At 41.1% G+C, this 14,254-nt stretch overlaps 1 protein-coding gene and 1 long non-coding RNA gene across 5 annotated transcripts in view; one reads left to right on the top strand and one right to left on the bottom strand.

Annotated features, from left to right (window-relative positions):
* Window positions 1–14,254, bottom strand: part of LOC146485634 (ras-like protein 1) — a 567,471-nt gene that overhangs the window by 477,852 nt on the left and 75,365 nt on the right. The window lies entirely within an intron of this gene.
* LOC146485638 (uncharacterized) overlaps window positions 1–14,254 on the top strand; it is a 56,352-nt gene that overhangs the window by 40,570 nt on the left and 1,528 nt on the right. For all 4 annotated transcript variants that reach the window (XR_014863329.1, XR_014863330.1, XR_014863327.1 and 1 more), the window contains exon 3: window positions 2,860–2,931. This is a non-coding gene — a long non-coding RNA (uncharacterized LOC146485638). The remainder of the gene's footprint in view (window positions 1–2,859; window positions 2,932–14,254) is intronic.

Here is a 14,254-nt window from a genome sequence, read left to right as displayed (position 1 = left end):
GAATTGTTGTTGGAGATACCAGCAGCGAAAAGTGGATCTAGATAATGGGGAGCTGTTCTCTGTTCAGCAGCTTGAAGTACTATGGGTAGAAAAGGAAAACATGTTCATCTTCTGAGTGCATCCACCTCGAGATGTTAGACCACATTTTTCGAGCCTTTGGGATTTCGGACGCCATATACCTTTCGTGCAAAGGCTTTGTTCCAAGAAATCTGGACCACGGGCAATGACTAGTGAGGAGTTGCTTCAGTTGTAACAATAAAAGAAGGCTATTCGGTGGTTCAACAATGAACTAGAGCATTTAGTAAAAATTAAGATCGTGATGTTTTCAGCCGGTAGACAGGGATGTGAGGTCCGTGACACTGCACGCATTCGTGTGTATAAATGCTTCATCGAACGCGTATGGAGCGGTAGTGTATTAAAGATATGAGCACAGTAATGGAACTGTTTCGGTCCATCTAGTGTTTTCTAAATCAAGAGTTGCACCCCTTACAGCCACAAGTATCCTTCGTTTAGAGCTAATGGGCGCAATTCTAGGATTAAGACTAAGTGCATCGATATCAAAAGCATTGAAGATTGCAACTAGCGAAATTACGTCTTGGTCCGATAGCATGAACGTGTTATGGTAGATACATCGCCGAACCAACCAGGACATTTAAGCCGTTTGTTGTAAGCAGAATAGGAGAAATAAAGTCTCACACAAGTCCTCGAAAGTGGAGGCATTTTTCCACTGACAATAATTCAGCTGATCGTCTACCAAGAGTCTTATCAGTAGAGGAGTTAGCTAGCAAGGACACTTGGTGGGAAGGACCTTTGTATTTAGAGAGGAAAAATATCTGAATGGGTAATAGATCGAATCATGAAAAAGCAACGAAAGAGGTCAGGAAAAAGGAACGCCTACAAGCTGACTGCAGCCATAGAGGGACAGCGATGTTGGCTATCCAAAACAATGCTACGTAGTGGCTTGAAACGAGACGCCTTTCTACCTAATTAGACTCATCAGAACACTAGCTTGGGTTTATCGCTTCGTAACATTTGTCTGAGTTACGTCGAGAGAAACGCATTACAAGTGGGCTGACTACCAACGACATCAGGATGCACACATTCAAGTAATGAAGTCAGCACAAGCGGAAACATTTGGAGAAGAGTACTCATAATTGACAAGTGATAAAACATTTCCAGGTGGTAACAAGTTACTCGCCTTGAAACCAAGAATTGATGAAGATGGGTTTATGAGATCTGGTGCTCGTCTAGAGAATGCTGAGTATTTACCACATGACGTTAAGTACCCTATCATCTTACCGGGAAAGAACTGAGTAACCAAGCTGATCATGGGACATTATCATGGAAAAAGGGAATCACACCTCAAACATTGGTAATGTTGTCCCCTCGTTTTTGGATAATGCAGAGGCGAGAAGAAATCCGAGATTGTGAAGCTTAGTGCTATGAATACCGTAAGGGAAAAGCCAAACTGTTGAAAAAAATCCCAGCGGCTCACCCAAGAATTAGGCCTTAGACTGCACTTCTTACGTTCGCTCATACGCTTGTAGATTTGAAGGGCCTTTCATAACAGTCCAGGGCAGGGGACAACGGATAGCTAAGATATAACTTTGTCTCTTTACATGTATAACCACCAGAGCGGTACATTTCAAAATGGCAATTGCACTGGACAACGATTCCTTCCTTAACCTATTTTAGGGATCGTAGAGGATTGCCGAAAGAAATGAATTCAGACAATGGGACTAATTTCATGGGAGCAAATCGAGAACTGGAAGAACTTGTTGTAGAAAAGTTAGACGAAAACAAGATTAGAGTAACTACAGCCGACAAAGGAGGACAATAGCATTTCAATCCCCGTTTGTCTCCACACTTTGACAGTTCACACGGGTCTATGATAAAAGCGTCCAAACGAGCTATAAATCGGACTTTTGGGAACACTGATGTGACGGACGAAGAACTGATAACGGCCTTCACTGGTGCAGAATCCCTGATAAACTCACAAATTTTAATACATCAGTCAGCGAATCCTGCAGATGACTTTCCGTTAACACCAAATCATTTCCTACATGGGCAAGTCGGTGGACAGTTCGCCCCTGAATCCGTGGTCGGAATTAAGACCTAAAAGGCAATAGAGACGCGTCCAAGAGTTAGTCCGACACTTTATTCCTTTATTCATGAGGTGTGCAATACAAAACTACACTAAAAGACTTTAACACTAGTTTTCTTACAATAAGCTTACTCACAATATTACATAATGGAACTGACGTAAATGTAAGCAGTAATATTACTTAATATGACTTATAGTATTACTTAAATAGAAGAAAGGTCCTCGCAGTAACGTTATTTAACCAACCTATGAAAAGAAAGTTGTGAAAAGAAATCCAGAAAGAATTCAGGCTTGAACAGGATTTGAAGCCATGACCACTGCGATTCCGGTGCAGTGCTCTACCAACTGAGCTATCAAGCCAACTGGGAGCTGGTCAAATTGTGAGTTCGTGATATACCCGTGAAGCGAGAATAAATTAGTAGGAACATAGATATTTATTTTCGCAACTGCTTAGGTTGTGTTAAAAACTGCGGGGATCTTTCTTCTATTTAATATTTCACCCGAAGTTCAAATACATGTTTCATATATTTATATCAATATATTCCTACAAAAATGTAGCCTCGAATTTCGTCGCTCCCTCGGGTCACAAATGTTTGGAAGTGTTCAACAGATTCTCAGAAAGTTGCTATTGCTCCCCAATTGAATACAGGCAGTTATGTGACAGGTATCATGGATAAGTTTGGAAGTACACCATCTTGACAAACTGGTTTAAGAGATGTCTCTAATTATTGTCTTTCTAAATTGATTCTTAACAGCTACTTTGACTCCCTGGAAAAACCCACCAACCACAAACACACCAGCGTCCCTGAGACCGAGTCCAGGAACAGGTAAAATATCACTTGTGTTTTTTTGAAGTATATATAACTAGATTTAGGTTCTCAAACTGTAACGTTACACTTTTCGACAACTTTCACAAACACACTGCGCGACGATAAGTAATTGAAGATTTAAGGGAGCTTGCCATTACAGTTCAGTTTGAAAAAGTACCATCTCGGTGAAAAACAGGTTCTGCATTAATGCAGTTTGAAACACGCTTCTTAACAAGAAACATTACAATACTTCCTTGGACAAACCAACAGACAACACAAAGACCACTATTCATTATTTTCTTACTACTACACTGACTACTAGGTGACTGTATTTTTTTTCTTTTTTTTTTTTTTCTTTCCTTCCTAAGAAGAGAAGGCGGGACGCGTGCGCGGCCGACCATGTAAACGTAAATTCAAAATTAAATTTATGCGGCTCAACTGGTCACCATAAATGACATCCGACGACAATCCCATGCTAAATTAGATCAACAAACAGAAGCGAGAAAGGGACCAAAACTCAGAAGATTAAAAGTATAACTTCAGGCGATGTTTCTTCTAGCCCGACGGGTGATGAAACACTTATGAAAACTGCGGGTTCTACCCTCTCCGGGTGTCTGCTTTGTGGTACAGAGCAAATTAAGTAATCGTCGAAAGAGAACTAGTTTAAAAGGCAAAGTTAAAGTTGTCGCTTAAAGAGTAGCGAATGCTTTGGATTTCTAGCTCAAAAGTGTCGACTTTGAACGATTCTTGTGCAACGATCGATCGCTGCCACAAAGACATCAAACCTCTTGAAAAATGCCCAGAGGAGGTGACAGTACTGAAGAATGAAATCAAGAGTAGTTTTGATTCGGCAAACCTGCTTATAAGTGGCATGAGGTGTGATTCTTATATTTTATCGCGCAATATTGTGCCAACCAAGACCGCTTGTCATTTAACAAAGTCGAGACCAAAGATTCCCGTTAAGAGTTTAAATTTTACAACTAATTATAAAGAACAGGAGTAGCATGTAAAAACGTAGCGGACAGACCTCCGCGACTCGCGCTGTTTCCATTGTATTGACAGAAACGTTTACATTTTGGTTTTACAAGCTTGTCTTCAAGCGTTTTTTAGTGTGCTACAAGAGATTCTCTTATAATTCTGAGCCATTTGGATTAGCTTTTCTATCCCATTCTGTATGCTTGCGCTGTGGTATTTGCTAATTGGTTTATCAGCTCGGATTATTCGGCCGTGCCCTCTGTAGATTTAACAGATTCTACTTGATCCTGTGTCAGCGACATTAAGGGGAAAATAACGACAGCTGTGGATTGAAAGTTCGACCGTTTTATGGCATCAAAAACCATCAGCGCAGCTTGGAAAATTGGAGACTTTCCCAATCCAGTGGGTTAAAGTAGTGTTACGCGCTGGTTCTGACCAGATTTGTTAGGTACTCATCAAAGTGAGTTACCATAGCAACTAAAGACTAGCATAAAATGATGGACAGGAAACAATACCGATGGGCGGAATCAAAGATTGTTGTATAGTAATGAAGGCCAACTTAACTTCGCTTTTATGCCTTGCATATTAATGATTGTCACCCTAACCTCGCTTTCATATCATTGGATATCTATGAGGGACAATGAGTTCACGTCACGACCGGAAGTGAGTGGAAGTGTGCCCAGTCTCCTCCCGAGTCAAAGACAGAATTCTAACTGCCAACAAGATATTTTAATGAAATAGAATCGTGAGAATTACATGGCGGGACGTGTGCGAGGTCCTTGTGACCCGCGTCCCACTTACACAATAAAAATCAAAACATGCATATTACACTGGGTGACGTGTTACAGCGGTCTCACTGACCAGTGACCAACTTACACAAAATGATATTGAATAATTTCTCCCAGCCAGCTAGAGAGTGGCATTCAAAACCTGTTTACAAGAAATTCCCGAGTCAACCACGGGACGAGATTTAAAGACGTGTTGCTAATACCCAATTGATTTTACATGTCACACACTTTCAACTATGTTTAGGATTCGTTCTTTAAAGAACTTTTTTTTTTAAATATACTAAATCGCAACAAGAGAAAAACGCTGAATTTCTAAATTAAATCGGAATGGATTGCTTACCGTCCGAATCGCTAACTGCTTAGTTTTTTGTCAAGACTCCCATATACTTTCGTTCGAAAAAATATATATATTACCTCCTGGAAATAGCTATTTTGTGCAGTATTCCTAAAAGAACGAACAGCTTCCAGCAATTACTCGTCACTACTTTTCTTAAGAGTTTGACCATCTGTCCTCTTCGAATTTTCCTGGAGAGCTGTTAACTGTTGGCCTTCCAGTTGACAACTGATTTCGCTTTAAAAGCTTCTACGTATTTATAAACAACGGGCATGGGGGAATTGGGGTTATCGCCTACTGGCAAAAATTAATATACATGAATGGAAACAATGGTGAAGGGTATGGAGTTATCTCCGCAGAAACAATTAATCTTCACAAATGTACTGACAAGGGATGGGAGTTACCCCTGCAGAAACAATTACTGAATGTACATTAAATTTAATAAACTAAAATAAAACACAGAGTCAGATGTTCACTTTATAAAATTTATTGAACAACATGACCTTCAGAGGGAGAATTCTTTTCCTATAAAGTGCATTACAGCTTCAAAAGTTTCTTGGCTTGCATGATTTTTTTCACAAGTTTTTCAGTCATGGTGCGTTTATCAGGTAGATGGTCGATGGCTTTGATCATCTTGGTGCCAGCCCTCCACTTGTCTTGTAAATTCTTGACGTGACTATAATCGATGTAATCTTGTTTCGCAATTTTGTCTAATCGATTAATCTCCACGTTTCAATCGCTTTTTTTTCCAACTTGGTGGCAGGACCCATGTACTCATACCCAGACCAATGGTTCACTTTGTTTCCTCCTCCTCTTCCTCCTCCTCCTCCTCCTCCTCTTCCTCCTCCTCTTCTTCTCACACTTTGTCTTCGTTCTTTGGACAGCGGCTTTTCTCTTCTCAGTCTTCATCATCGTAATCTAATCTCCGCCTCAACTTCTTGCTTTTCTCAAAATCTTCCCAGCCGGGTAAACGTTTTAAGCTTTTTAGTTTTCTCTCCCTCTTTTTGTTGAGTTCTTTCAACGTATTGCGCAGATCATCCAATCTCTCTCTGTATTTGCTCGTTGCTGGTTCTTGGACCACACCACAAGACCAGCTAGCCGTTGGCCTTGGGATCGAAGAAGCAGCACTACTCTTGCCTTTGCTTGTTGATTATTTTTTTACCTTGAGTCCTCAACGGTTTGGGAGTTTGTGGTTCGGGCGTCGAGGGCTTCCTTTTATCATCTGCGTCAGCCGTTGCTTCACAGGTCCCGTCACCATGTACCCTTCTTCCTCCTCACTCCCGCCATGGGAAACTGACGCAATTTTTTGGTCAATTTTGCCAATTCTCATGAAAGGGATTTCGTGTGAGCATTGACCAGAGGTGCTGGTTTGCTAGGATCGGCGAGGAGTTGGTGTTTTTTTGGCAGCCAACTTGGCTGCTTTGTCTGGCAGTGCACTTTCTGTCAATCCTCTTTAGTAAGCAAAGTGACACATGTCCACTTTGACCGAAAATTTATTGAAATCATTCTATCCTTTAATGACGACTGCTGCTGTCGTCTAGGCCACAAGGATGCTGTTTTTCAGAATGGGACCTACAGTGACGCCTGCAGCCATAATCAACAATGCCAAGCCAATGGAAAGGTTGTGACGACGCTTGAAATGATAAAAAATTTGACGATAATACCACCACTGACGGTGGTAAAAGGCAAACAATCCATCCAATTGCTGCAACACATTGGGATTCAATTCTCGTGAGGACAGTCTTGAGCACGGACCATTTAACAAATATATGGACGACGACATCCCTATCACCGTGTTTCTAATTTTTCGTGGTAGCCTCCCATTTACTTTCTTATAGCTCTATCTTCTTTCTTATGATAACAACGGGTCCATCCTTCGTCTTTTAACAAGTGACCCAACACTCGCACGTCATCCCAGGTGGCGGGATGTAAATCCACCAAGAGATAACCAAAGGGTCGCGATGTCACTCGACGAAACACTTACAGTTTTTCTTGGGTAAGCGCTCACGGGCCACCAACCCATAGAATTAAGGTTTCAACGTGGGATCATCTCGAGCCAAATACTCCAATGACACATTGTTCAGCGCCACATGCTCCATCTTACATCAAATTGCGTTCGTAGATGTCGTAGAGCACGGGACCATTGGAATCTATCTCCAGCAAATTCGCAAACTCTCCAAAAATGATGACACTTATATTGTGTCCGGGAACAGCTTCAAATTCTAAGACAAACTGTAAGTCTCCTGTTTGTCTTGAGTTCAACGCATTACGTCAGCTCATCCATTAGCCACATTGTCAAACATAAAAAGGGTGCAATTCTTGCCTTGCCCCCAATCATCTCTTCTCACCATGTTGCCTTGCTTCTTGCACCACGCTCCACTGGCTTGTAGAAAACAAAAATACCCTGTCATATCTCTTTGACCGTCATCGTGATTGAGTTGGAGCATTTCGTATGGGTATTCCTCTCCTCTTACTGCTCGATGGAGATCAGTACAAATTTCTGGAAGCAGAATGGGTCGAACGCCACGTTCCCGTTGAAGGCTTTGTTACGTATCATCCCCACAATAATTCTGTCTGGGATCCTGCCTTGAAACAGGTTGGTCACTTCAAAACGGGTTTGATTTCTCTGCATACTGAAGGTTCTGATTTCACTTTTCACATTGGGGTAAGTTGCCACTTTCCGTTCATTGTGTCTTGCCTCACTCAAATTCTTGTAGACAGTTTTATTTAAGCGCAGCTGACAGAGATAAAATTTGACTGTGATGTCATTTTCCGTCAGTCTTCCTTTGAAAGCCACTCCATTGAGAAAGAGGTCTAGCGAGTTGAAGTGAAGTCTCATCCTGATTTCTACCTGAGGGACCAACACTTTGCCAGTGTGAAAGGCTTTCAGATGGAGTTAAAAGTTAGTAGATGCGTTTTCCATTCGTGTAATTGGTCATATTAGATATGGAGGCTGGGAGTGCTGCTTTCTGGTTTGCAAGTAGGGCTTGATAGTCTGCATGGGGTCTATCACTGTCCGTGTTGTTGGCTGTCCACTGTACTGGGAAATCCAATTGATTAAACCATCCTTGAGGCTTCAACACCGTTTCCTCATCTTCTCAGTTGTAGTTTAACAATGTTTCCAGGTAGGCTTTGTAGTGGTAAGTATCAGTTTGTGAACTGATAAGGTTCTGTTCAATCGCATACTGATTTGTTTGAACAATGTGTGGGACAAGTTAATGGTGACCCACAGTTAGACCTCCTTCTTGGGGTAGGCGCAGTCAGCTCCTGGACATGAATGAATGGGTCGCATAAACATTTCTTGCTTTATTCGCCAAAGATGTCTCGAAATGTTTTGTCTCGTTGGGTTACTTCTTTTGTCAAGCTCTTCTTGATCTTTCTTTTAACCCCCCACTTCAAGCCTTGTTTCAACCCTTGCAACATGTTCTCTTGAATGTCTCCGAGACGGTGACTGCTTTTTAAACCTGTCAGTCTTCCTAGAAGGGCGGCTTTCACGATGTCGCCAATGATTCCCTCACCCAATTGAGTGTCATCGGATCGGAATCTCATGAGACTACCTCCACGCATGTTGATGATTAAAAGACTGATCGATGCTTCGGCGGTACCTTTTTTATTCCTTTTTGAAGTGGAGCGTGATGATATTATGACCTTCTCCGAAATTCACCAAGTCTCCATCCGTCTCGGCCACTTGGCTTTCAATCATTTTAATGTACTCATTGCGAACGGGTAAGTACTGCACATGCAGCGGCTCGAATTATGTGCTACCTTTAACCTCTCGTTTGTATTTCACTTCTTGCAACAGGTCTGGCACTTGGTTTCCTACGATACTACTTCCTACCACGTTCGAGTGAACACGCAGTGAACGTGTGGAATTCCCCACTGCCGTTCGGAAGGCATTTTTCAAGTTAACAAAACGCCAAAGATAGGCCATACTCAACACAAATAGTTATATTTCACATACCAAAACACACCATTGCCTTTGCCGTCCATGACATCCACCTATAGATCCTCGTTCATTAAATCCGGAACCTTGTCATCCAGAAATTCTTGTCGTACATTTGGTCCTAGAGAAAACTTGCCACTGTCGTTCTTCTTTAACCAACCGATTCTGACGGCTAGTCCTTCATGGATGAAGACTTTCGGGGTCTTGGAGAATCCTCCATAAATTCTCCACAAATGTTCACTTTAAAGTCAGGCAAGGAAATGCTGCTCAATCCCCCTTGCCAACCACTCCCGGGTAGGTTCAATGGATGGGGGCGTCGAATCTTGAAGGCGTTGGTTTAATTGTTGGGAAACTCGCTTTTATTGGCATGACTTGGCAATGTGACGTAGAAACTCATAGTTTTTTCAGTTCGCTGTTGGGAATTTAACTGTTGTACTTGTCAGGCCACCCTTTCGACTTGACTAGTAGTTGACCCTTCTTCCGCTGAAGTACTTTTTCAATCCAAAACAGTGTATCACCTGACACATGGACTTTCTGCAAGTCTTGCTCGTAAAACATACCTTCCATGGGTGTTTCGTCCCACTCGCTTATTTTGTAAACAGAAACAACTCGAATGACGCGTGCACCAGAAATACTTCTTCAGTCCAGCCAGACAAATACGCCTCCTTGGACAGTCGGTGTTTCTTGTTCAACCGAACGCGAACTCCCACGTTCAACTTGGGTTTGGGTTTGTTTGCTCTTAATCTTCGTCCGTAGAAACTTCCACACTACTTGTTAGTTTTTCAAAGTCACGTCTTTGGGGCCATTCCGATGCTGCGATGTTTACTGGCATTGTATCCACGTACCAAGAGCTGTAATAAATCTTCGTATCGGAGCGTGTTGGCGGCAGTGAAATAACGGTACATGCGTTCCTTAAATGTACGATTGAAACGCTCCACGATGGAGGCTTTGGCGTCCCCGTATGTGGAAATATGGTGAATTCCTTCTTTTTCCAAAAACGATTTAAAGGTCTTGTTGTAAAATTCTTTCCCATTATCCTTTCAAAATCCTCTCAAATGCCTTCAACATCTCGGTCCCTGTCTTGGCTCTCAGGGCATGAACCCAGGCAAGTTTTGACAACACGTCAATGACGGTTAACAGATACTTGTAACCGCGGTTGTTCTTGGCCAAGCGATGTACTTTGACCAAATCTGCCACCCATTGATGATCGATCCCATGCACGACAACGGGTAAAATGGGGAATCGGCAACGATGAGGTTTGTGCAGTGTATAGTTCAAATCTTGTTTTAAGAGTTGTTGGGCTTTTCTTTGAGGGACCACCAAGAAATGGGCGAATCGTGCCACGCTCCCTAAACTCCCAAGTAGGCTGGAATCCTTGTAATGTAATAGAGGATTCTTTTAATCCTTCCTTTTCTTTCCTTTTCCTTATCATATTCCAGAAAGCCTGCTCTGTTCAAATTCTTGTACTGGAGTGCTTTCATTTTTATACGCCTTTGTTGGAAAGGTGATTTCCTATTGGCCGTTTGATCTTCACTGTGATTGAATCTTGTCTCATGATGCAGAATTCTCGCACTTGTTGAATGACTCTTATTTTCTCTGCTGAATCGTACGTTCGTCGTGATATTCGACTATCTACGTTTTTGAAAAAGTTACGTTTATATCTACAATTGCTTTATTTCCATATATTTCCCTGAAATTTTTTGCCGCGAGCTATTTTTAGTAGCAGTTTACGGCTGGTTCCCTTTACAGATAAATGTATGGAAAGTTCAAAACACGACTAGACGCTTTCTGGCACAGCTACATCCCTCCGATTTTTTCCTAAAATCCTTTTCCTAGTGCTAAAAGTTTCCAATTCATGAATTTCTCAGAAGCAATGTTTTATGAAAATTATTTGACATCGAAGCTCCATACAAACACTGTTATTTCAAGCCTGTTTGCCTACTTGTCAAAATGGCGTCGAAAACCGTGATAAGGCCTATTGCGGAACGTCAGTAGGTGGTATATGTCTCTGGTTGGTCAACGAAGTCGAGATGTTATTGGTCGTTTGTCAGTAAGTCGTGATGCTATTGGCTGTGAAGACCATATAAAAAGTGATTGCTGCGTTTCGATCAGTCTTTTGTTAGTCAAAAAAGTCCGTGGGTATATTGTTAGTAAAATGTCTATGGTTTGTCTGTCACCTCAAACAGTCTTTCTCAGGACTACACTCACCAGGATGATCATAATTTACTTACTTATGACATGACTCCTGGGTTTAAACTATTTACAATTTTAAATTGATTCTGCAGAGATAACCCCATCCCTTGTCACTACCATTTGTGAAGATTAATTTTTTCTGAAGGGATAATCCCCCGTCCCCAAGAGCATTGTTTCCGCCCATGAATATTAAGCTTTTCTAGTAGGGAATAACCCCATCCACCCATCCCCGTTGTTTATAAATACATAGAAGCTTCTAAAGCGAAATCAGTTGACAGTTAACATTTCTCTCCAAAAATTTCAACTAGGACAGATAGTCAAACCCTTGAGGATATAAGTGACGAGTAATTGCTGGAAGCTGTTCCTTCTTTTAGGAACGCTTCACAAAATAGTTATTAAAAAAACTTCTAGGAGGTAAGAATTTTTTTTCTGACAAAAGTACGCGTGAGTCTTGACAAAAATACTAAGTAGTTTGCGTGTAGTGCGGTAAGCAATCTGTTCCGATTTAATTTAGAAATTCAACTTTTTTCTCTTGGCGCGATTTATTATATCTTGAAAACAAAAAACGTTCTTTAAAGAACGAATCCTAAACATAGTTGTAAGTGTGTGACTTGTAAATCACCTGGGTATGAGCAACACGTTGCCGTTTGTAAAAAGTACCTTTCTGTAAATCTCGTCCCGTGCTTGACTCGGGAATTTCTTTTAAATAGTTTTTGGGCGCCACTCTCTGGCTGGCTAGAAGAAATTATTAAATATCATTTTGTGTAAGTTGGTCGCTGGTCATCAAGACTGCAGTAACACGTCACCCGGTGTAATGTTTTTTTTGTGTGTGTAACTCGGGCGCGGGTCACTAGAAACCTCGCACACGTCCTGCCTTGTCATTGGAAGGATTTGTTTTTTCATTAAATTTTTGTTGATAGTTCGAATTCCGGTGTCTTTGTATTTGGAAGGAACTGGGCACAATTTCACCCACTTCCGGTCGTGACGTCACCTTATCGTCCTTCATAAATATCCAATGACATGAAGTGCAGGTTAGAGTGACCTTCATTACTATGCAACAGTATGAAAGCAAGTTTAGATTGGCCTTCATTACAATGCAAAAGTATTTGACTCCGCCCATCGGTATTGTTACATGTCCATAATTTTACGTTAATTTCTCGGTTGCTATGGTAACTCACTTTGATCACTACCTGTCAAACCTTCGGCAGTAACATCAAAGGCACGTTGCTATGGTTACTCACTTTGATGAGTACCTTACAAATTGAGTCAGAACCAGCGGATAAGACTACTGCTAGTGACACACTTGGCGATTTTATACGCTGATCACCGCGATCGGCAAAATTTGCCAGGTGTGCCCGTTGGAGCGATTGTGATTTTTGCCGATCGCCGCTATCGGCGTATTAAATCGCTGTTATCTGCTATGTCAGGTATCGGCGATTTAATTCGCCGGCATTTGCCACGTGTGCCCATTGGAGCGATTGTGATTTTTGCCGATCGCCGCTATCGGCGTATTAAATCGCTGATATCTGCTATGTCAGATATCGGCGATTTAATTCGCCGGTTTTCGCCAAGTGTGCCCGTTTCTACGATTTTCTACGGGAATAATTATCTTAAGGAAATATTCTAGTCTCTAATTAAGTAAACGTTAACAAAAGGAGAATATTTAACAATTATTCGCCTCAGGCTCAGTAAATATGGTGAAAGTCGAGGGGTATATTCACCAATATTTACTGAGCCTGAGGCATATAATTGTTTTAGTGTAATTACTCAGGTGATTATTAGAGAAAAACAAGAACCGTCCGAAAATTTGTTTGTTTGTTTGTTTGTTTCAAATTGTCACGCATCGATGAACAGAGACGCGCAGTCTGCCGATCACATGCTCAATTGAAATTGCATGCTCAATCGATAAACTGCACATGCCTCAAGCAGTATTCTTTAACTGCCGCTTCATTGAGACGAAGTATTGACCTCTGTGAATGAACGTTGGGTTTGTCCGTCCCGTTTACCAAAATAGATGGAGATGAATCAGGCTGTTTGGTGTAGAACTCGAGTCTTTTCTCCTCACTGAAACGTAAAACTAAGAGAGACATTTACTCATCTTGTTTACTTCCATGCTTTCAAATTCTGTCTTAAATTCGTTTTGTTTGTGAAATCATTCTGTTAAATAAAGAAAATCTTGTGCGAATTTAACTTCATTTGTTGTCCTCATTTTCGTCTAAGCCATTTTTATTACAATTAGCAAAACTTTCATATCTTGCCTTCGAAAAGTGTCACCTCGGACTTTAGTGCCTTTCGGAATTGCATTTTCTTTCATCCTATTTACTTCTTCCTCAGAAACATCAACAAAATCGCTAAGCGGCCATTTTGAAAATTAGTTCTCCCGCTATAATCACCTCGGGCGAGGAAATTATAGCAGGATATGACACAACCCTTGACCAATCAGCTCAACAGAATCTCTATAATCACCTGAGTAATTATGCTAAAGGAGAGATAATGTTTGGTTGTGTTCTGAAATATTTCAGTCAGTGGTTAAGTTTAGGGCGTGTTTAAAGTATGCACTGCGAATTGGGCGAATGAATTACACAAGTCCAACGCAAAATGCTCGAAACAATTCATCACTCTGCGAATATTTCTCCTACAGAAATAATTCTAGTCTCTAAGTAAATGTTAACAAAAGGAGAAAACAAGAAAAACAATGTTTGGTTGTGGTCTGAAATATTTAAGCATTCACTGCGTGTTTACAAATGTGCGTTGCGAATGAATTTGTAATACACATTAAGTCCATTACAAAATGTTCAAAACAATACATAACAGTAAATAGCTCTGTGTATGTTCAAAATTAATTTATCCACGAATATTTGTCGTTTTGTAACGACTTAAGTATTTGTGTTTAGTTTGAAATATGTTAAATATGGAAAATTACCGACAATTGTCTGCAAAATTGTCTTTAATTTCTAAGCGACTTGCGAGTTGCTTACTCACCACTTGTTTGTTTTCAACTGACATTTCGCCTGTTTGTTCGCCCTCTCAGTTGCTCTCGGGTTTCAAATTTCCTGAGTAGTCACCTGCTTTCTCGACATATGTCGTTTGTCCAAATGTTCAACGAAT

This window comes from Pavona decussata, unplaced genomic scaffold (assembly GCF_977016875.1).
Source record: "Pavona decussata unplaced genomic scaffold, jaPavDecu1.1 SCAFFOLD_25, whole genome shotgun sequence".
NCBI lineage: Eukaryota > Metazoa > Cnidaria > Anthozoa > Scleractinia > Agariciidae > Pavona > Pavona decussata.
Note: the sequence above shows the minus strand (reverse complement) of the source record. Positions and strands in the feature narration are given on the sequence as shown.